This window comes from Pteropus medius, unplaced genomic scaffold (assembly GCF_902729225.1).
Source record: "Pteropus medius unplaced genomic scaffold, Ma_sr-lr_union100, whole genome shotgun sequence".
Classification (NCBI taxonomy): Eukaryota; Metazoa; Chordata; class Mammalia; order Chiroptera; family Pteropodidae; genus Pteropus; species Pteropus medius.
In genome coordinates this window covers 11865396-11885580 of record NW_024349797.1, presented here as the reverse complement: position 1 = coordinate 11885580, position 20185 = coordinate 11865396, and the positions used below count along the sequence as shown (strand labels likewise).

General features: G+C 35.4%; 1 long non-coding RNA gene across 1 annotated transcript in view; it reads right to left on the bottom strand.

Annotated features, from left to right (window-relative positions):
- Positions 1 to 392: 392 nt before the first annotated feature.
- Positions 393 to 20185, bottom strand: part of LOC120619583 (uncharacterized) — a 343052-nt gene continuing 323259 nt past the window's right edge. Inside the window, exons 5-6 of the long non-coding RNA XR_005657564.1 lie at positions 2228 to 2330; positions 393 to 469 (exon numbers count right to left, since the gene is read on the bottom strand). This is a non-coding gene — a long non-coding RNA (uncharacterized LOC120619583). The remainder of the gene's footprint in view (positions 470 to 2227; positions 2331 to 20185) is intronic.

The window sequence follows — 20185 nt, the reverse complement described above, 5'->3', positions numbered from 1 at the left end:
GAGTTAACTTTTGTTAATGATTTATATTTACTATATGTTTGTTTAGAGTATTTCTGCGATATAATTCTCACTCTCCTCCCACCTGGCAAATTTCTTGAAAGGAAAAGAGGCCTGAATTGCCTGTACTTTGCAGCTTCTCTGCACATGTCCCATAAAATGTGAATTGTGTTAAGTGCCATTGATCGCAAGTGTACTAGCGGGAAAAAATAGCTGAGAACTTTATGAACTTGACTGTGTTTGAATCCTCCTTAAGCTCTGAAAAAAAAATTCTAGTGAGTGGAAGCAGAACTTACTAAACCACGAAGAAAAATAAGACATTCTAATTTCAACTATTTCCTTCTTGGATATCATTTTCTAAATTCTCATTTGTTTTATCTCTTAGATTCCCTTCAGTATATGACAAATACATAATTTGTAAATGATCAGCAGGGTTTTGTCCTTCACATTAAGAGCTGGTAGCTGTGGATACCTAGTAACATAAAAGAAAGAAGACCCTTATCAATTAACCTCATATATCAATTGGACATTGAAACACCTGGCTGCTCCTATTCTTCTATATGGTCTATGGTGTATGGTCTATGTAGCCACAGTCAGATAATTTGCTAGCTGCTGTCAACAGCCTGAGAGCACTTACTAAGACTGAGATAAGAAAGTAAGAAAACTATGAAGGATGCTTGTAAGAATCCTGGGTACTTTTTGTCTGAAAGGTGCTCTTAGACTCTATACCAGACAGGTAGATAATGGCCACTAGACCATGACATTCAGTTGATAAGGGTAACAAGTTAAGTTGAACTTGTTCCTGCTTTGTCCGATGTTCATCCTCTTCTTAATTCAGCCTCATGTTTCTTTTGTAATCCAGCACCTGGTTTCCATTAGCCGTCTGGTACTAAACTTGGATTTTGACCTGAGTGCATTTTACTGATCTTTATGTTCTCCACCCTATTCTGGGCATATCTAACCTAAGCCTGCTACTTTCATTTGCTGAAATTTTTCAATCACTGTAAAGATGAAAATTCAGACAGTAATTAAAAAAAAGATAACTTATCGAGGAATAATTTAAATGCTATAAAGTTTACCTGTTTAAAGTGTAGAATTCATTAGTTGTCAGTATATTTACAGAGTTGTGTAACCATCATCACAATCTAATTTTAGAACATTTTCATCATCCCCCAAAGGCGTCTTATACTGATTCGCCATCATTTTCCACAAGCCCTAGGCAATCACTAACGTATTTTCTATCTTTATAGATTTCCTTATAATTTTTGACAAATGATTTAAACAGTCCAGAAAAGACCCTTTTTCTTTTCCTCAAAATTGCTCACCACATGATCTCTAACTTCTCAGTATGAAGTTATTCACTTTCTATTAAGATCTGGAATATTAGCAATTAGAAATTTATTATGCTGTATATGTATATTTTTCAAAGTCCAATTATCCATTATCGAATTATTTAAACATGTTATAGTTTGTTCTCTGCTATGTTTTCTTCTGTCTTTTAGCAGTGAGAAAAGAGGCATAACAGCAAACAAGAATGTGTGAGGTATCAATGACTTCACTCTTCTCCATCTCTGAATTTTCATCTAGTTTTATGAACCCCTGAGACTTTCAGGGAATCAAGAGCCAAGCCTGGGTCTTTAATTGGCCAGGCTTATCTCTTAGATCCCATGGCTAGGATTGGTCACCATGGAGACATCTCTCTACAGTAATCCATACTTCTAATCCTCGTCAGATTATAGTTATATAGTTTTTTCTCTTGCCATGGATGGATATCAGTGTAACATAGAACAACATACTTTCATTGGAGCTTAAATGAACACAAACATATACTGATTTGGGTGGGTCACTTTGATATAACTAAATTTTGCACAATTAAATTAATCTCAGTATGGAAGAACAATTTAGAATAATTACTTTGATTCTAATAATGAATAAAAATCATTGTGTACATTTGAGAGTATTTGATTAAAAGTAGCATGAACAAATTAAAGGAAAGAGGGGCTGATTTATTGAAAGGATAGAGGCTGGCTCGTAGAATTGATGAATAAGGTAAAGACTGGGCAGACACTAAGGCCACCTTGGAAATCTTAACTGAGTAATTCTTGAGGACTATCTTTAGGGTACACTAGTAAAGATGAATAAATTTCAGTACAGCCTGTGTGGTGTCTGCTTATGAGTCAAGTTCCAGGGAGAGAATATTTGATTAGCCTAGCTCAGGTCACATTCTTACCTCTCAGCCAGAATTGGTTGAAGCACCTGGATTAGCAGCATCACTAAGATTGCTTTCAAAGACAGGTGGTGACATTTCCAGAAGCAAAAATGGGATGCTGTTTCTGGAATTAGAGGAAAGAGAGAAATGTCAGACTGTTAATAGCCAACATACTAGTTATTTTTCAAAATTTTACATAGTAGTTACTCTGATCTGGGCACTGTTCCAATCACTTTACAATTGGTTTCTCATTAAATCCTCATAATAATCTTATATGGTAGGCACTATTATTATCAACTCAATTTTATAGGTCCAGGGCAGTAAAGTAACTTTCCTGAACTCACACAGTTAGTAAGTAAGAGAGTAAGGAGAGATTTGAACACATTCTAGTTCCCAAGTCTTGCCTTCAATCTATACTATGCTACCTCTCCAAGGCCATGAGGGTTGTGAGATCTTTCATCGCTTTTCATAAGAACTACATGAGATAAATCCCTATATTAGAAATAAAAAACTCAGATGCAGACAGCTTAAAACTGGACTAAAACTGAAAGATTCCAGCATCCTCATATGTTTTCTACCATATTACCCTGATTTTCTTTACTGTTCATATAGTGGTGGGCATTTACATTATATTAATGACTGAAGATGCCACCTAAGTACTTAAAGCTGACTTCAGATCTCTGCTATATTTTCCCCTGAATAACGCTTAAAGGCAGACTTTTCCTTTTATGGTTGTGTGCATTTCTTTCAATAAGAAAGCAAATATCAAGCCTCTGAGGAATGCTGTGTGAATAAGACAAGACTCTGAAAAAGCTGAATCGAGATGCCATTTGTGTCTTGTCTCTCATTTTCCTCTTTCCCAATATGCCTGTAGTTCTACAAAACAGTATTTCTCTCATCGTGAGTATGCTAAGGCTTAATTCTCAAGCAGTTCTGCTGAATCTCTTGTGAATCCAAGATTGTTTTAGTGGCCAATCTGTCTGAGACTTAAGAGAAAGAGAATTTCTTATGCTCCTCCGTGAATGCAAAAATAACAGGCTAATTCTGCATTTTGTTTATACCATGTAAGTTTAAAGCTAAAATGCACGGATTAAGTTTTTCTCTAAAAATGTCATCATGGAGGCATCTTTATGAAATTAATTTCTCTGAAAAAAAAGATTTTAAATAACAAGAAGTTGCAGGCTTTGAGTTGAGAATTTTATAATCTGCTGCTTCTAGTCAGATTTAATCCATAAGGCAGAAACCTGACTGTTGGTAACCATATTCTTAGCATCATTTTCTAGCAGATGGAAACTGTCCAGAAAGAATATAAAATTGCTTCATGAACATTCACTCACGGGCTGGCATGAAATGTGACAGGTGGTATGCCATCCCAGGGAGAGACGGCCAAGGTTATGGACAATTCAATGGATACTGGTTACATGACTCCGCTCTTCCCTCTGACTCAAGGTGATAATGGTTAAGTGTGGCTTCTGAAGACATTTGGCTTGAGTCCAAATTCCGGCTTCCCCATTGTCTACCTGTGTGACCTTGGGCAGGTCACTTGCCTCTCTGTGCTTCAGTGCCCATATGGTTTTTTGTAAAAATTAGATGAGACCATGTGTGTCTTAGAAACCGGAAAGCAGTTGCTGTATCAGGCATCACAAGTGTCTCGGTAGGAAAGGTTAAAGAATCAACAGTGCACAGTGTATAGCAATTCTTGAAAATATAAAGGAGTTTTATGTTTATACGCTGAGCTGAGTTTCTTCATAAATGAAGCGTTATATCTGAAATTGCACAAAAGCATCTCTGGAACAATTATGTTATCAGTAAAGAACTGTTGATCTAGAGGTCTGGTGAAAGCAGCAGGTAATAGGATGAAAACAAAAAGTAAGATAGGACCAGACAAATAGAAAGAATACAGGTATTAAATATATTCCTTTCTTCCTTTAAAAATATTGGGTTAGCCCTTCTGGGATCTGACTCCAAGACTTGTTTGAAGTGACCGCTGGCTAGGTGGGGAAAGGACAAACTGCACATAGGTGAGAATAGGAATTTCGTATATATATTGATCTATATCTATATATTTTATCTATAATGGGGCTTTTGAAGGCGTAGCTAACAATTAGTAAACAGGCAAAGAGTTCTAGGCACAAGCAAAGGACTTGGGTAGATATTCAGAGGTCTAATTCTGGCAGTAATGGGCCTGGAGATGCTGGCCAAGAATGCAAGCCCATCAGAAGGGCAGAGACAGGGATGTAGCCAAAGTACAGGTTAAGGGGTAGCAGGGACATCTAACTGGGTGCTTTGATTTTTAGTATGGACATCTAACTGGGGAAGCTTAGATTTATCATGCACCTATTAGTTGTTAAAGTGCACTCTCTCATTTGTTCTGGACAACACCATTTGAAGAAGATGTCAGTATCCTGATGTTCAATATGAGGACATTGAGGCTTAGAAGTTAAGTAATTTCTTGTGTGTTATGGACTGAATTGCATGCCCCCAAAATTTATATCTTGAAACTAATGTAACTGCATTTGGAAAAAGAGCTTTTAGAAGGTAATTAAGGTTAAATGAGGTTATAAGGGTATGACCCTAATCTGATAAGACTGGTGATACTATAAGAAGAGAAATTTTCTTTCTCTCTCCCACTCTGTGTCTCTGTCTCTGTCTCTGTCTCTGTCTCTCTGTCTCTCTGTCTCTCTGTCTGTCTCTCTGTCTCTCTGTCTCTCTGTCTCTCTCTCTCTCTTCCTCCCTCCCTCTGCCATGTAGGACAGTGAGAATGTAGCCATCTGCAAATCATGAAGAGGATCCTCACCAAGAATCAAATTGGCCATTACCTTGATATTGGACTTTTCACCTTCCAGAACTGTGAGGAAATAAATTTCTGTTGTTTAAGCCATACAGCCTGAGATATTGTGTTATGGTGTTATGGCAGCCTGAGCTGACTAATACACTCTGATTATACATTACTAATTGGCCTGGATTTGTGGTTCAAATCAGGTGTAAGGATAGAAAAAAAGCAAATAGACTTAAGACCGGAAATCTGCAGAATAGACTCTTATCGGTAGGTTTGCTTATACAAAAGTGAAATTGGCCATTGGTTATAGAATAAGGTCTCTGTTCCTCCTTGAAATAGTTTTTTTTCTGTAGGGAGATGAATTCTGACAGGTACTATTCTCCCAGTTGGATTAAGGGCTTGGAAGTGCCAGAGATGGCAACAGAGAGCCTCAGTGCACAGCCTACCCCGACATTGATTTTATAAACACCAAAGCATTCTCATCTTTATAACATCTATTGACCCTTTAGCTGGAGTTCTGTCACTTAAAATTCAATAGAATTAAATCAGATATGCATGCATTAGAAAGATGACATGATGTCTATATCATAGTAGAAGACAATTGTTTTACTCAATCATCACTCAAACTTTCCGATCCAGAGGAGCATGAGGCCTCAGTAATATTTAATGTAAGTCAAAGTTTTGTTTGTTTGTTTGTTTGTTTGTTTGTTTCTTAACCTCTATTTTGAGTGGTTAGGTATTTTGAATTTATTTGAGATTTTGGGATATGTACCAGTGTTGCTTTTGAGTTGTCTGATTCTCATTCTATTTTCTGAAATGTAATCAATGAAGTAATATTCCCTCAGTTCATTGTGATTTGGGGGTTTCTCATGAAAGACACAATTCCATTTATTATTCAGAGTAAGCACAAGTGTTCCCAGAAAGGAAGTAAAGTGTCTTCCCAGTCTGATTAGTTTGAATAATTTCCCTCTCAATCAGTCACTTAGAGGATGTACCTGAGACCTCACGATTCTTTGGTGATAGTGTAATATTATCATTTCTTTGATATCCCCTGTCATAATTTAACTCTTTGTCAATCTGGTGTCTTACTGTGCATAGGAATGTGATGCTATCTCCATAAAATCCCCTCTGTGAAGCTCCAAGGACCTCTTCTACAGCATAATGAATGAAATATTATTTTTATGGTTTCCAGCCAAGATCTGAAAGCAGCAATACTAAAATGCCACAGAACGTGCTTGCAAGACTTCCAGAATAGTCTTGGCAACCAAGCTGCCTGGGTAAGTTGAATATGAACTTGAATACCAGCTTAAATGTGTTTCCTTTAAACAAAGAAAAACTTGGAGTTCTATACATCAACCACAGAGATAAATAAATCTAGAGCTTCAAATTCTGTGACAAAATAAAGTGGGGCAAAGGCAGTGGCTCAGTGGCAGCAAGAATAACCAGATTGGTCTTCATGCAAAAATTGATAATAAAGTAAAAATTGCTGCAACACAACAGATATTCCCCACCTCTATCTCTGCTCCCACCTAATTCACTGTTACACAACTTCTAGATTGATTTTCCTACACCATAACCGTGGTCATTTCCCTCACCTCTTTAAAATGCTTCAATTGCTTCCCGATGTCTACTAAATAAAACCAGCAATCCAGATCTTTTGCCATCTGGTCCCAAATTACTTTCTAACTACCATATCTTGCCAAATTCTTTTTCACACTTCAAACATCACCAAACCTAGACTGCTTATGAGTTTAAAAATATTTGTTTCAATAACTCTTCCTGAAATATGTTACATTTTTTTGGTCAACTGCGAACTCATTTCAGACACTCAATCTGATATCTCCTTCAGATTACAGGGTCCCAAATGCAAAACCCTTTGGAATCTAGATTTAACGCCTTGAAAAAAGCGTGATGGTTATCTTAGTTATCTTGAGCTGCGATAACAAGTAGCACAAACTGGGTAGCTTAAACAAGATAAATTTATTTTTCACAGTTCTGGAGGCTAGAAGTTCAAGAGAGCTTCTAGGGTTCCAGATGGTCAGGTTCTGGAGAGGAGCTTCTTCTGGTCTTTAGACAGTCATATTCTTGCAGAATATGAGAGAGAGAGAGAGAGAGAGAGAGAGAGAGAGAGAGAGAGAGAGAGAGAGCGCACATTCTGGACTCTTCCTCCTCTTATAAAGGCACCAATCCCATCCTGGGGTCTCCAAAGTCATGATCTCCTTGAAACTTAGTCACCTCTCAAAGCCCCACCTCCAAGTACGACCACATTGGAAATTAGAGCTTCGACATATGAAGAAGGACACAAATATTCAGTCCCTAGTAATGTTAAATGATAACTGACAGGGATTTGGTGATGGAGGTTGACAGGAAATGATGGAGATGGTGGCAAACGGGAGAGAACAGGACTCATATAAGGTGGCTGCCGCTCCCAGATCTGGTAATCTATTGTTATGTATAAATGACAGCTCAGGTGATCATTTTCTCTCTTCGTTAAAAAATTAAAACATAATTTTTTTTAGAGCAGTTTTAGGTTCATAGCAAAACTGAGAGGAAGGTACGGGGATTTCCCATACACCACTCCCACAAATATGCATAGACTTCCCCTTATCAACATACCCCACCAGAGCTGTATATTTTTTGTTACAATTGATGAACCTACATCAACACATCATAATCACACAAAGTTTATAGTTTATATTACGGTTCACTCTTGGGTTTGGATATTCTATTGGCTTGAACAAATGTATAATAATATGCACCCATCATTACGGTATCTTAAAGAGTATTTCATCTGCCCTAAAAATCCTCTGTATTCTGCCTCTTTACTCCTGCTCAGCCACAACCTCTAGCTACCACCGATCTTTTTACTGTCTCCATGGTTTTGCCTTTTCCAGAACATCATACATATAGTTGGAATCATACAGTATTTAGCCTTTGTCTTCTTTCACTTATTTATAAGCATTTGAGATTTCTCTATGTCTTTTCATGGCTTGATAGCTAGCTCATTTCTCTTTTCCACTGTATTCCATTCCATCGTATGGATGTACCACAATTTGTTTATTCATTCACATACTGGAGGATACCTTAGTTGCTTCCCCTTTTTGACGATTATGAATAGAGCTGACATAAACATCTGCTTACTGTAGATGTGTGTGGACATGTTTCCAACTCATTTGGATAATCATTTTGCATTCCCACCAGCAGTGAATGAGAGCTCTTATTAGTTATTCTAATTGGTGTACAGTGCTATCTCATTGCTGTTTTAACATGCATTTTCCTGATGACATGATGTTAGGGGGTCTTTTCATATGCTTATTTGTCATCTCTAGATCTTCTTCAGTGGAATGTCTGTTAAAGTTTTTGGCTCATTCTTTAAATTGGGCGGTTTATTCTCATATTGTTGACATTTAAGGCTTCTTTCTATATTTTAGATAACAATTCTTTATAGATGTGTCTTTTGCAAACATTTTTTCAAGTCTGTGGCTTGTCTTCTTATTCTTTTGATACTGTCTTTCACAGAGCAGGCAATTTTAATTTTACTGAATTCTAGCTTATCAATTATTTCTTTCATAGATTATGCTTTGATTTTGTATATAAAGAGCCACCTCCATACTCAAAGTCATCTAGGTTTTTGTATGTTATCTTCAGGCAGTTTTATATTTTTGTGTTTTATATTTAGGTCTGTGATATGTGTCTAGATTCATTTTTTTGCATGTATATATCCAGTTGTTACAGCATCATTTGTTGAAAAAGACTATCTTTGATTTATTATATTGACTTTGCTCCTTTGTCAAAAATCGGTTGACTATATTTATGTGAGACTATTTCTAGAATCTCTATTTTGCTCCCTTTGTCTACTTGTCTATTCTTTTGCCATTACACACTACTTTAATTACCATAAATTAAGTAAATCTTAATTTATAATAAATCTTGAAGTCAGGTAGGGTCAGTCTTCCAACTTTGTTCTTCAGTATTGTGTTGGTTATTCTGGGTCTTTGCCTCTCCGTATAAACTTTAAAATCAGTTTGTCTATATCTACATGATCATTTTCTTTTAGTGATCATAATTTTAATGACCAATTGCTTTTAATGACCAAATATTTGGTCATTTATATAAAATCTTTTAATATTTAAATGCTATTAAATGATTCTAATAAGAAAGATGTTAACTGTGGTGGCTTTGTCATTTAGCTAAGCTACAATTATATTTCTCAGAATGCCCTTCCCTATGTGGCTTTGCACTAGGGTTGGCCAAAAGTGAACTTTGTGTGCAATTTCAAAGTTGAAAGTGAAACAGTAGTCATTTTTAATTTCTGAAAGTTAGACATTTTGCTGATATGACACGATGCCTATGAACAGTGAGCTCATGTGCTTGGCATAGGGCAGTGTCCAGAACTCTGGCTCCTCCAACTCATACCAGAAATATGCTAGAGCTTCTAAAGTTTCATTGAGTCTAGACTCAAGTGTATGTGCCAGTTTGTGGTCAAAGGTTCCAGACACCATGGAAATTTTCCTGCATCAACAAGGTTGGCGAAGAGAGAGACAGACACAAGTTTTAGTTTGTCCTGTGTGTTTCTGTTCATCAACGATGATGCCAGTTTTTCCTTATTTTAGCACACTTCAGGTCTCACTTTCTTCAAATGCTCTCCTGGCTGATCCATTGCAAATTCAGGTTCAACCTCAGATACAGAGTCAACAGCCTTGCATAAATCTTTCCAAACACTCCTTCCCCCAATGATTGTGTAAGGTCTAATCTCTAAAAAAAAAAAAAATCAACTATATCTTCAGCTGGAAATCATCTCTCCCTCCTCTGGAAACATAGTTTTGTTGTAGCATTTAAAACATTAAAATGTTTATTACTTACTTCTGCATATGTGTTTTATCTATCTTAATATATTTCAATTCACTTACATTCTCTTCATTTCTTCTCTCCTTCCTTTCTATCATAAACCTTAATTAAGAGTTATTATTTATCTAGTTAACCTGTCAACTATACTCAAAGACATAACTGATGGCATTTCATAAATGTCCACTAATTCTCACACCAATCCTGTAGATTAGATATTTAGTAGTTATGAGGCTTTTGACTATAATAAACAAAACTCCTGGCCAAAACTGGTTTAGGTAATGATAATACTTATTCTCTGAAGACCAGAGGTTAGTCAGGCATTGGAAGCATCTTCTTAGCTTGACATCTTGGTCATTCTCTTGGCTCTATAATTTTATAGACCCTCTGTTGGCTTTGTCCTCAGACCAGGAGAAAAATGACTGCAGTTGTTTTGTGAGTTTTCCTTACAAGATGACCTTCTTGAACAGAAATTAAGGTATGCCCAGACTGGTTTTTGCACATATGACCCACATCTGGTCCAAAGGGACTCTTGCACCCTTTGACCTGACAAACTCCAGATGTGTATATCATCAAGCAAGTCTCTGGGCCTTATTTTCTGTAGTTGTCTATCAAACATCACTCCTCTGTCCCTATAATCGTAGAGAATACATATCAAGTTTTTTGCATGGTTGCTTTGAAGCCCTTCTCATAAGACATGTGGTGGGAGTAACCACTCTGCTGCAAAGGAGTGGCACCCACAGTACATCTCTCTCCAAAGTATTCTTTTTTAAATCTATTTTCTCAAACTCTGTAATCACCTATAGGCTAGAAGTATGATTATCATCTAAGTGTCACAGAACTGTTTTTTCCCCCACAACTCCTTTGCAAGTTCGCCATAGGTGGTCTGGCAACACATATGTGGGTACCTCCTATTCTCTTGGTCCTTCACTTGAAACTGACACCAAGCAAACCATGTTTTAACATATAATTATACATGTGAGATAAATGTGACTCAAGATGGCATTTTACAAATTTGCCATAGCTAGAATGACTATCTGTAATATAGTTAATCCATGTTTAATTAGATCTGATATTAGGAGGAAAAAAGGATTATGTTTAGTTACTTTCTTGTTTATTAAAATTTAGGGTTCTCTTTCACTCAATAAACAGATGACATTACATATCAAAGGAATATACAAATAAGGGATGCATACAAGATACTATGTATTGATTTTGTACTCAGATATATTTCTGATTCATAAAGTAATAATAGATACAATATGTTTAGAATTTACTACAGTCCAATTTGTTTTCCATGCATTGTTTCAGTTCTCCCAATAATCCTATAATACTCTCTATCCCCATTTTACAGAAGAGGAAAATTAGTCTCATCTGATTTAAGGATTCTTCACCTGATTACATAGCTATTGAATGATAGATTCAGGATTTAATGATTTGTGTTTGATTTCAAAGACAATTAATCCTTTAAGCTTTATGCATCAAAAATAATCATTTGTAAAAGTTTCTGGTTTACATTTACATAATACATTAATTTTCAAAGATTATATGTTTCAAGCTCCTCTGTCAATTAGGCAAGAAAATGAATTAACTTTTCTATTTATCAGATGTGAGTGACAGAGGCATATGCCAAATAATTCCTCCCTATGGGAGGAATTAGGTAGAACAGTATGGGTGCAGACCGCGGCATCAGATATGTATAGCTAAATCTGAGCATTGCGACTTACCTCTTAATCACCATCTTTGAGTCTCAAGTTCTTATTTGTATATTGAGATGCTATTCATGCCTTCCAGCTGGAAATTGTAAAGGATCTTTATTGCACTCTGAGCACAGAGCCTGGCACATAGCTGGTGCTCAGGAAAAATTTAGCTCTTATATTACTAACTTTGTTGTTTATGAGGACACTCTGCTTTAGAGGAATTCATTGTTTTACTTCTTTCAAGTCATAAAAAATTGTCAAGAAAAAAGACATATACAGAATATATATACGAGGTATGCGCATGTATTTACTGAAGTCCCTATTTTCAACTATTTGTAGAATTGTGAATATAGCTTTTTTTGTTTTTGATGTTTTATTGCCTATGTTTCAGGTAGTTGCTTAATTTCATATTTTCTAACATCACTTTTGATCTAATTAATATAGTTTGGGTAACCTAAGATAGGGAGAAAACATTTTATCCTTTATGACAGTTTTTGGAAGAGTTAGGGTGTGGCTCTGGGGAGTGATCAACAACAACTGAGAAATTTCTAATTCTAAAGATTTTCAACTTAGTGTGTTTTTCTTCCATAATGGACTTGTCTAACATAGTATACTTTCTTTTTCATATGTAAAGCCATTATTCTGCAAAATTTATAGCATCCTTATGCACTTTTTAGGTTGTTACACATAGAGAACATTTTTTGCTGTAATTATACAATTTGCATTTTTAAAGAGTAAATTGCATTCAAGGAAAATTATCATACAAATGGCTGTGTAATATGGTAGCTGCAGAATATAGTGTTTACTTCTATGATGTGTACACTGGATTCATCTTAGAAAAACAGAGAAGGAAAGAGCAAAACAGAACAGTTGCCAAAGATATTAAACAGACATAATTTCTCTCATAGATTTTTTTTTTTGTCTAAAATTTGAAAAGATAAAGTATTTTTTCACTTTATGATCGGGGGGAAATTCTTGTTTGCTTTCAGTTTTATATAGCCTCTTCTCTATTCTTTTTTTTTTTTTTAATATTTGAAAGTATTTGAGTGCTTCATTGTTTCAGAGAAATGTTGACACCATATGTTTAATCCTGGATTTCTTTAACGGACAATTGGAGAAAATAAAAGTGATGTTAGCTTTGGAACTAAAATGTAGGTAATCAAAAAGGTTAATAGCCCCTACTTACAGTTAAGTAAAAATAAAATCACTAGAAAAAAAGCAAAATCGAATTAGCAACACCAAAATCCAAATAAAGTGAACAAATGTTAAAACCAACAAATCAGTCGTGAAGAAATGGTCTCCTCTGCTTGTGTGTATGTGCAATTTCTACATTTTCTTTATGAGGAAGTTGTCTTATATCTTATTTGGACAGTATAGACAGACTGCTTATCCCATAAATGTTGCATTCTGTGATTCAGTTTTTTGACTATCCGAATGACAAATATTTGCATAGCCAAGTACTCATGCAATTCTTGTTAGTTGGTCATTTAAAAGTATTAAAAGCACCAGAGATTTCGCTTGAAGAAATCAGTTTTTTTTTTAAAATTCGAAATGGATTTATTTTGAATTATTTGCATTCTGAACTCCATAGTTGCATATACAGATTTAGAAAATATTATTTCCTTGTGATCTGGGATTTATGATACAAGAAACCATGAGTGTTATATTATTAAGTCTGATTTTGAACCCCAAGATGACTTTAAAATTTACATAGCCAAGTGGGAGGAACTTTCCAAATGGTCATTTACCCCTTCAAGAGTCAATTTAGGAAGTATCATATAAATAGGGCTTTCTATGAGCATGCGTTGATGTTATTTGTATACTATGTTGGAAATATTGAGAAAAGCTTTTACTGTGAACGTTGAGTATTGCTTTCTAGACCAGAAGTGGAGGCATGAATTTGTAATGGATTGAATTTGATGAAAACAAAGTTCTGCAACGTCTGAATACTATATTTTCTTTATGTTTGTGGTTGAGAATATGGTCAGAATTTTTCTTCCATGGTTCTTTTCCCATTCTCACAAGGAGTTAAAAGTGAAAAGATATGAGGAAAAGGAAGAAGTACTGGAAAAGTTACAAGTGGATTCTAACATGCAGCTTGATGCATATTTAATTCTGAAAAAAGAAAACTGCCTCTAGGGGTATAAATGTGAAACACTCACCATTTCATTGTGGCAATGATTTTTTCATGCATGTGTATGAGTTTCCTTGAATTGACTGAAATGTAATACCTACAAGGTTAATTAGATGTGCTGAAAATGTAAATGTTCACACTCTCAAAATGCCTGCTTAATTCAGGTCTCACCCAGGCATCTATGCTATCTTTTTAAACACATTTTTTTCCAAGGTATGGTGCTCATTTATGAGTAACATCCTCTGAACCTTTTCAATACAATAAAAGGGTATTTGAGATGCATGGTCAGTCAACATCTAACATAAAATCTTAAGCTCTGGCTTTGAAAGAACAATGTGGATTAATGAGGATTGTTTTTTATAGCGCTAATACAATTACTTGTCAAAAGAGACAAAGAAGAAAATTGCTGTTGGTATTCTGGTCAAAAACTGTGTTGATTCATCATGAAAATTGAAACTACTCTAGAGAATAGATGGATTTTGACTTACGTGTGGTCTTAGTGAGGGGATGGAGTCATGGAAAAGATGCATGGATCATAAAGGAAAATCAATATGGATACTCAGTTAAAGGAGCATTTTATATTTGTGTCAATTGAAATGGAAAATGAACTGTTCTTACAAAGAAAGATGAAGTATTGTTGCTTGTGAATTTTTACTTTGCTTGTTATTTACTTTATTAGTATATCTTTAGCTTGTTTATTTGGAGAATTGTTCATTTTAAGAATTATAGAATATTAAGTGCAAATATATCTTTATTTTAATTTATTTCATTAATATTTGCATAAATATCCTTATCTGATTCCAGAGCTTAGTACAATGTCCGCTCCAGAATTTGGAGATAAGAAAAATGTTTATTTCCTAACTTTTCATACAGAAAGACAAAAAAAGGAGAAATGAGAAAGAGCTTTTTGCATCCACAAATATTAACTAAAATGGATGCTTAATAACCATTCCAAGTTTTTTGAGAGAAAAATCACATTTGACCCATGAAATGACTCCAAGAGACAACTCTAGGAAGAGTTCCCCCAAAACATTAGTTGCTAGGTCATTTTTAAAATAACATCTAAAACAAGACGACATGAATTATTTTGAATTAGAGAAAATCAAAGATATGTAATGCCCTTATGAAGAAGTTAAAGCAACATTTTTCTGTGCCCAATGTATAAACTTTTTTAGGGTTTCCATCATCATCTAATCCAGGAAGAGAGAGGTGGCATGAAACAAATTATCAACATTTTGTTTATTCATTGCTGTTCCATAATCATGAATACTCTAATACTTAATTTCAAATAAACCTCTGGAGAACTTTCATGTAACAAAACCATGAAAATTCTAAGAGTTTATTTATAAGGGTCAATTGCATTGTTTTTTAATATGTCTATAACTGCATAATGTCACATGGAGGAAAAATTGATATAGGATCTGAACTACATATTTTAGTTTAAGCTTCTCTATTTGTAAGCTTTGTGATTGTAATCATAATCTTTCTGCCTTGTGTCATCAAAAGGACAAATAAGGTCATATGCATGTGGGCCTACTTCTTGGGAGAACCAACCAAGTAATCTATACATCAGAAACATATAAGCTATTAACACACAAGTGTAAGATGCTTTTACTACTAGGTTTACCTATGATTAGTTATTGCTATTGGTTAGAGCCTAATACTACTGAAGCCAACACTTGGTTTCATTTCCCTAGAGAAATGGTTTGTTCCTGAGCAGCCCAGTTTCTCTGAATCTCTACTCAACTTCTATGTTCATGTTGTTGGCTAAAACGGAATCAGGTATTAAAAAGTTGAGGAATTAGTGCAAATGTTTTGACTCACTTATAACAACAACTCAAGGTGCATGTCCCACTGACAGCTATTCAATAGCATCATGTTTTTCTGTAAAACTAAGCATCTTTTGGAATGTAGTGGTAGAAAATCCTAACACCGGAGGAGACCTAGATTGATTAGGTTATCTTGTTACACAATTGTGATTTTAATTTTAGGCTGATTTAAATCAAACTGTCCAACACACCAACGCACGCACACACACACACACACACACACACACACACACACACGTGTGTGCATGCAGAAAGATATGGGTTATAGCCTTCATTTCCAGAGCTGTTCATAAGCCCCATATTTAGAATTTATAACTCGCCTTCTCAACTAAGCAGTTTATATTTATTTTAATTTGCTTTCTATCGGGACCTCCGCTTGTTCCTGTTCTTTATGGAAAGATGCTCTAAACCTTTTTTTTAGAACTCTTCTTGGCCCCATCTGTGTAGAGTTGCTATAAAATTTCATTATTTTTAGCCCTGAACATGATGGTCCTGGAAATTTATAAAGTAAACCCTGGTTGCATCTATGTTCTTTCCTGTCCTCACTCTATAGTAGTGATCCTATCTCACTTCGTCAGCTTCAATTATATCAGACAATACTGTTAAATCCTTTCTGTTCTGTTTGTCTATTGGCATGAGCCCCAAATAATCAGTGGTGATTTAAATTCCAGTGTAATAGAATTGGGCCCTGCTGAAGGCAGGTTTTTCTCCCTTGTGTAATAGAACCTCTGAACTACAAAAGTTTAGAGTCATGAGGAAAGGCAGCATACATCTTGTGAATAGATCATCATATATAATAGAAAAAGTCGACATTCTTATTCTGCCCCTTAGTTCCTGTGTCTATGAATAGTGGCCACAGGAAGAACAGCACCATAATTCAGTTGTGGTTCAGAGCATTTCATCTTCATTACGAGGTGGCATCTGATAATATGCCATAACAGAGACATTAAAATACATTCTATCATTCTGTATGGGTAGCTGCTTCTGAGTTATGGGCACATGAAAAGACCCACAACAGCAATGTGCATCCATGTATTGACTTTATTGATTCCTTTGTTTATGTGTTTATTTATTGGTACAGGGAGTTCCTAGGCCAACAACAATGTTGTGTGGTTCTGTGAATGGAATTTTGTGTCCCCCAAATTTATGTGTTGAAGCCTTAACCCTCAACATGGCTATATTTAGAGATTGGACCTTTAGGAGGGAATTAAGGTTAAATGAGGCCTTAAGGGTGTGGCCTTAATTTGAAAGAATTGGTGTCCTCATAAAAAGAGGAAGAAAGACCAGATCTGGAGTTTTCTCTTAGCCATGTGAGGACCTAGGAAGAAGGTGGGCATCTGCAAGGCAGGAAGATAGTTCTCACCAGAAAGTGAACACTGCTGAACTTTGATCTTGGACTTCCCAGGCTCCAGAACTGTGAAAAAATACATTTCTGTTGTTTAAACCACCTACTTTATAGTATTTTGTTATGGCAGTCTGACTATACCAATAAATGTGAGATGTTATATTTATTTATTTATTTGTTTGTTTATTTTTACCAAAACATGCAAAAACAAATCCAGATTATTACTATTCCAGTAAGGGTAAATTTTTACCTTCACCATGGTGGAAGGAGGCCAAATGTTTACCAGGTGGCTGTCTGGTCTCTGGGGTGTTCAGTTTGGGTGTTGCTCCTGAAACCTACATCAGTCAGCAGTAGCATTAGATAAACCTTTGCTATGGAAGATCAAAATAGCTGAGCCTACATATAGTCTATATATTCTTAATACCATGGTTAATTTGTTTATTTGTTCATGATTCAAGTTAGCAATTTCTAAGGTGGCTGAAAAGAATACTAGTTGATAATGCTACAAAAGTCATTTTGTTTACTTCCATTGCAGTGAGGACATTTTTGTAAAGTTTCCTTTTGGCACAAATTTTCCTAAACTCTGATCAATTCTGAGAGAACCACCTACATAATTCTTTTCTAAATCTCATGTCATCAACCGTTCAAATAGGTTCCTTGTAAGTTCCTGATCACTCTTCCAAAACCAAGAATCACTAAATGGCCATATTTCAAACCTTTCAAGATCTTCAAGGAAGGCAGAGAACCGCTTCAGTAAAGTGGGAAGTGACTTCAGTAAAGTCACTTCTGCTGCCAAATAAGACTAAAAGAGTAGATTGACTTTCAGTATTCACAATGCTCTGAGTCCTCATATAAACCAAATTTCTGAAGATTATAGGCCCATTCTTTCCTTATCCATACCCTAAATTTCCTATGAGAGGCGGCTTTAAATAAAAATTAATATAATTTTTGACAACCCACAGAAGCAAACTTTGCGTCTGGAGTTTGGCCTTTAGTTCAGTGGCTCTAAGAGAAAAGAACCCTTTTAGAGAGGGTATAGAGATTTTCTGGTTTTCTGTCTGCATTTAACAACAACAACAACAACATATTAATTTGACCTTATCAATATATATATTTAAGTTTTCCAGGCCCAGAGTAAATCATTCCACTCTGCCATCTTGAATTTTATTTCTCATGCCCATTGGCTCTCTAAACATTGTCATTAATTGGCACTTCTTCCAGATGACCATCAATAATAACATAATAGGTTTTACATTATTTTTATTGCATGCCTTGAGTTGCCAGTCTTCTGTCCCTTAATGCTCATTAGTTTTTTTTTTTTTAATTACCTTTAGTCTAAATGAACTCCAAATATATCCCAGATTCTCCATATATCTCAGAATATCATTGGCTTACAGCAACTACTTTGCCAATTCCTGTGTTAGCTTCTTGGATACATGAAATAGATAAGGGTTTGCCAACAGAATACTGGTAATTCCAAGTATTCCAGGAAAGTGACAGAATCAGGCATGAGGAACAGGCACGGAAAAAGTAGACTGGGTAGCCAGGACCACAGCAGAACCATGTCACAAACCAGTCTGCTGCTAATGATGCTGATTACTGGCTCCCAACGCTTGCATTGCTCTTATCATCCCCACTGCCTCCAGAAATTGCTACTGCTTTTTTTACACTACTGGTCCTAGAATTTCAATGTTACTGCTCCACCATCTCTCCTCCTTAGCAAACATCCAGTCGGAAGCCTGCAGTGGGAACACCTGCTTAGCAAGAGTGACTGGGTAAGTTAATATCTGGCACTTTTCAGTTCTATAGTAGGGGCTAGGATGTGCTTTCCTATCATTATCCATATGGTTTATGGGCATCTACAGATGGTTAGGCAACTGAACACTCATTTCTGTCTCTTTCCCTTGACCATCTCCTCTAAATATTTTCAGTCTAAGTTTCTTTTTGAGTTAAAATTGGCCATCTGAATTCTTTCTAGCCAATGAGACATATGTTGAATTACATTGCTGAATTTCTAAGGATGTTTCTGTTTTCCTGGTAATAAAGATAGTTTCAACTGATGTCATCTGTCCCCCTGCCCCCTTGCCCTGCTTTGAATGTGGGCATGAGATCTGGAGTCATAGCAATCATTTTTGACTCTAATGAGAATAGAAAAATTACAGAGATGCAAACACTGATAACTATTGAGCCACTGAATCGATGCCAGCAAAAACAAGATACAGACTTCTGTAATGTAAGAAAAATAAACCTCAGTTTGTTTAGGCCTTCAAACCGAAGTTTTCTATTACTCGAAACTGAACACATTCTCACTAGGACAATGGAGAATTCCGTAGGTCCTGGGCAGCCAAAAAATAAAATAAAATAATAAAATAAAAAAAAAGTAAAAGTCATTTCTATTTTAAACACTAAATAAAATTAAACAAACACTGATTTTCCCATGTTCACATCTGAAATCGTTATTAAGAATATTTGGAAATCTGGGCATATGGTGTGTAAGTTGATGACAACTTCTTCCAAATACCTTTGGAAGTCTGATTCATAATATACATATTCTTTCTATTAGACTCATGTAGGCTAACATATGGATAACAGTTTATATTTCTTAAATTTACTCTCAATTTCAAGATGAAACACAATCACTGCTTCATCTTTTCCCTCAGCAAATAAGTAGATAAGCCCAAATGTAACTAACAGATTTTAAAAAATGTAAACTAATATGTTAAAGTAAGATAATCATATCAATCCACCTCTCTGACATTTAGCTGAAATAAGGATTCAAGCACTCTACGTGATGCTAAATCTCTGTAAAATTATAAAATTTAAATGCTACTAAACAAACAATATATTTATTATTATTATTTTATCATTATTATTATTTAATATCATTATTGCCAAAATGGTTATGATTCCAATTTCTATTGGGACCAGACAGGTAACATAAGTGAGGCCAGGTATAAAGCTGCATGCATACAGTGAAAGAATGGCTGCAACTAAAGAGAATTGAAAGCAGAAACCCTATCAGAGGAGAAGCCAGTCAGCTCCAGCTGATTATGACCGTGTTGGAATGCAACACACTTGTCAGAGCATCTGACTGTCAGCAGAAGATGAAAATTCCATTTCTATGTGAAGTTAATTATTTTTCAATTTTACTCAATTAAACAATAATTAGAGTCTGTATCTAGATTTTGGGCCAATAACTTGTGACCTTGACTTCGAGGAGACTTAATCATTGAGTAATGACCTTGTCTTTTTAGACTAAGAAAGCCTACATTATGAAAAACAACACACACAGAGATACGATAATAAACAAAAATACATATTTTTAAATATCTGATCTAAATACTTTG